The sequence below is a fragment of the Cucumis melo genome, unplaced genomic scaffold (assembly GCF_025177605.1).
Source record: "Cucumis melo cultivar AY unplaced genomic scaffold, USDA_Cmelo_AY_1.0 utg001047l, whole genome shotgun sequence".
Taxonomy (NCBI): Eukaryota; Viridiplantae; Streptophyta; class Magnoliopsida; order Cucurbitales; family Cucurbitaceae; genus Cucumis; species Cucumis melo.
Genome location: NW_026124367.1, coordinates 13,114 through 17,500, shown reverse-complemented (window position 1 = coordinate 17,500; position 4,387 = coordinate 13,114). Strand labels below are relative to the sequence as shown.

The 4,387-nt window shown below is 30.8% G+C and overlaps 2 non-coding genes across 2 annotated transcripts; both read left to right on the top strand.

The window, feature by feature from the left end:
* The first annotated feature begins 833 nt into the window (after nucleotides 1–833).
* Nucleotides 834–917, top strand: TRNAY-GUA (transfer RNA tyrosine (anticodon GUA)). The gene has a single exon. It is a non-coding gene; the product is annotated as a tRNA-Tyr (tRNA).
* A 318-nt stretch (nucleotides 918–1,235) lies between these two features.
* On the top strand, nucleotides 1,236–1,309 carry TRNAD-GUC (transfer RNA aspartic acid (anticodon GUC)). The gene has a single exon. It is a non-coding gene; the product is annotated as a tRNA-Asp (tRNA).
* The last annotated feature ends 3,078 nt before the right edge of the window (nucleotides 1,310–4,387 follow it).

The window sequence follows — 4,387 nt, the reverse complement described above, 5'->3', positions numbered from 1 at the left end:
ATACATGTACACACACGAATTGAACATAGATACATTCACCGAATCATTGATAAAGCAATTCTATTTGGCGAGAAAAAAATTTTCAATAACTTGTTGATCCCTATCCCCAGATTTCAAAATTTATCGTTTTTTAATTTCTTGGCTTAGTGTGAGATCGAAATATACCTAACCTAATCTTAACAATGAGTGAATCAATGAGTGAAAGTATGAGAAATGGAGTTTAATCCTGTTTATAGCATATGGCAGACCAATTCCCGAAGGGTACTAGCCTTCGTATTATTTAAATAAAAAAAGAATAAAATAAAAAAAGAATATTTTTTTTTCTAATATTTATTATTTTTGTTTATTTTAGAGGTTTCCTCTAATCACTACTAATCACTATTTTCATTTGATATTCTATAATATAAGTAATATAACTATATATTCCAATTTGCAAATTTATGTATATTATTTAAATGAAATAAATAAAAAAAAATGCAATTTAAAATAAAATAATTTCTATATAGAATTATATGGGGAATGGTGATTAGAATGAACGATTCATAAATAGAAATCACAAATAAAAAAATTTCGATGGAATAATGAAAGAAAGAAAAATACGTCGAATTGCATCATATTAGTCCATTATATTTATTTTATATTGACAATTTCAAAAAACTATTCATACTATGATCATAGTATGATGGCAGTCGGGCAAGTATGCCCCCATCGTCTAGTGGTCCAGGACATCTCTCTTTCAAGGAGGCAGCGGGGATTCGACTTCCCCTGGGGGTAGGGTACTACGAAAGGAAGTTGATCATGGATTATCAACAAGCTTGGAATTGATTCTTCCCGGGTCGATGCCCGAGCGGTTAATGGGGACGGACTGTAAATTCGTTGGCAATATGTCTACGCTGGTTCAAATCCAGCTCGGCCCAATATATCGCGTATCCACCATAAAATGATATAACCTATTTGTCCTTCTACAGAAATACTTGACTTGATATGAAAGAATAAAAAAAAAAACTCTTTTTTTATTCATTGACAGATTGATAATCAATCAATTTTACAATAACGAAAAAATAAATATTAATCCATGCTTCTCACACTAAAGTCCATGTCTCCGCGCATATCAATCTATTACTTTATTACTCGCGTCTCTGTCTGGTAGAATATGACAATTCGAATCAAAAATCTACATAGAAAGGTTTGAAGGAAATTAAATCAACAACATATGTTGTACACTTTATTTCCCTGGGATTGTAGTTCAATTGGTCAGAGCACCGCCCTGTCAAGGCGGAAGCTGCGGGTTCGAGTCCCGTCAGTCCCGATGGATCCAAATCCAATAAAAAAAAAATACATCAATTAATCTCTTCCTTTCCTGTGAAAGAGAGAACAAATAACATAACTGAATTTTATTCCAAACGGGATCTCTCTTATTTTTTTTCCACATTTTTCAACAAAAAAATATGGGAATTTTGATTTCTTCAACGAGTACTAATTGATGGGAGAAAGACATATGTGCCATATGTGAATTACCACAATTATTGGTAGCATCATATTCAGGATTCGAAGGCGTACTGGGTCTAGTTGATTACGCCCGATTTTTCTAATGAAATAGAGTACTATACGTTTCCGGAAAGCACATACATAAAGGGAATTTGGACGATACAAAATAAAGTTTACATAGTAAACTTTGATCTAATTTTTCGTCTGAAAGCAAAATATATCCGTTCTGGCTCCGATTTTTTGTAACCTCAATTAGTAAATTCAATTACTAATTTGAATTTGAAATAATCTATCTTATTAAAATTTAACACTTAACTTTTGATATATACGTCCCACTACTAATTCAAGGAAAGAGGATATTAATACAAACAAGGATCCCATCTATCTCTCTTAGTGAGGTAATTAAGAATTTTTGAAAGTTTAAGTTTCGTTTTTATTTCTTTTTTTTAAGAAGATTTTATAAGTACAAAAAAAGGAAGGAGTTTAGTTCGAACCTACCTCCTTTTCCTTTTTTGAATTTCGCTGCTATTCTTTGCTTGAGTTTGTTTATAAACAATGTAAGGGTAAAGGTAGTCTGATGAGACTTCATCAGATGATTGCATTGAATAAGAGGGCAGTAGATTATAGAAAAGAAAGAATGCAAAAAATTATAAATAAAAAAAAGTAACGAAATTCTTGATTGCATCAGGAATCCCATTTTGTTTAAATTCGGTATGGATAAAAGATCTTCCTATGTTATACTATTCAATTCTCGACGATGAATCGATTTGATAGCTCCGATATTGTTATTCATGATATTTTAATACGATTCGATATCATCGAGATGCAACGCATCCCCTTGAATTTACAAGCGAAACATTTATCATCTCTATGGGATTAAATCCCGAGTTATTGCGAATAAAAAATGAAACGATGATATTATGGAAGTAAATATTCTCGCATTTATTGCTACTGCACTGTTCATTCTAGTTCCGACCGCCTTTTTACTTATAATATACGTAAAAACAATCAGTCAAAGTGATTAATTTGAATTAACCTTGACGTTTTAGTTCTTATCAATGATTGAAGATAAGAAAAATGAAAAGCATTAAAATTTCGCGTCTTAAATGAAATTGGCGGACTAGAATTATCAGTATTCTACGAGAGAAGTATTCGATAAGATCCGATAGTATGGTAGAAAGAAATATATGAATCCTTCTACCATACTATCTATTATTGTTATTGAAGTGTATAAATATAAAATTGTACTCTATAAAAATAGAGGTTGAATATCGATCAATTTGAATATAGATGAATATACAATATATATCTTTCTATTTATATATAGATATCATATCAATTACATATATGTAATATTAATCTAATATACATAGTGGCCCAATTCTATTTCTTTGCTTCATAATTCATGTTGATTAGAATGAATCTGAAATCAAATAATCGAAAGGCCACTAATTTTTTTTTAGCATTCGAAAGAAGTAATTGATTGAGCAGTTGACAGATGATCCAGGAGTTCGGTTCCATGGGAACTTTTTATCTTCGGATTTCGAAAAGAATTAGCAAACCCCATTTTTATTTAACGTTTGAAGCATGATATGAAATGAGTTCCCTAAAACAAGAAAAAATCCTATTTTGAAAATAACTAAAATACTAATAATAATAAATAAAAGAAGTGGTAAGCACGTAATATGTGGGTGGCTACCCCGAGGTACTATCTTATTATGAGGTAGTATATTATTATGCGTAGTATCTCATTGGACAACCACTATGTCTATGTTCTTTCGTGTTGAAAGTATGGATCCACTTAAAAACTTATAATCCGAACTCTTTTTTTTTTTACTTTTCAAAATAAAAGAAAAAAAGTTTTGCAGAACGATCTATAAAATAAACCAAAAACAATACAGTTTTATTTTTCAATTAGTAGTACTTCTAGAGTCCACTTCTTCCCCATACTACGAGGGAAAGAGAAAATGTAAAGACTACCATTAAAGCAGCCCAAGCGAGACTTACCATATCCATGTGAATTATGTCCCCTATCTCTATGAATATAAAAGAATTATTCCATTATTGCTCACTAATAATTATTATTCACTAATAATAGTGGAATCACTAGCGCATAGTCAAAAAGAGATTCGGGCACAACACCATTGATGAAACAATACAAAAAATCGAATTATCCCAAGTTATTATATGATTTCTAGTATAATCGAAAAAATTCAGTACAAATAAATAAAAGAGGCAGAAAAACTCTTGGAAGTATCAAAAGAATGTTAGTAACATGTAGGAATAATAAGACCTAGTCTTTCTTTTGTTGTCCTGCATTTCATTACATTAAGTAAAAAGTCTCAAAATAGAGAATCAAGATAGTATCTATCACATAACCCTACTATTATTCCTTTCTCATTTGATCTAATCTTTACTGTCCCCCCGATTGTTTCATAGAGACAATCGGAAGATGGGATGGCCTATTACATGCGTGGTTAGAGCTTATCGAAAAGAAATAAGTTCTTTTTTTAAGATTAAAATAAAAAAAAAAGCCAATTATTCATTCAATATAATATTGATTGAATGCTCGAGTACTCAGATACTTTCATGAGTCCGTATATCAAGTATCTTCCTCCTTTCCGTAAGGAAAAATGAAATTATATTCCCTAATTCAAGACCCAATGAGTAGACACTACATTAGTAGTCGAAGGGCTATCATCTCAAGATTTAACGATTATTTTTCATTACTCTACTAAATTCTGGAAACGAAACCTATACGCAAGGATTTATAACATTTTAGAGAACCCCAACGATGCTTAGAATCAAGCAAATCTAAAGATGCTTTTCTTCTAAAAAAAATGATAAAGTTATATCAGCAAAACAGAAGAGGGTATTTTGATTCTTTTGTTTGTTGCTG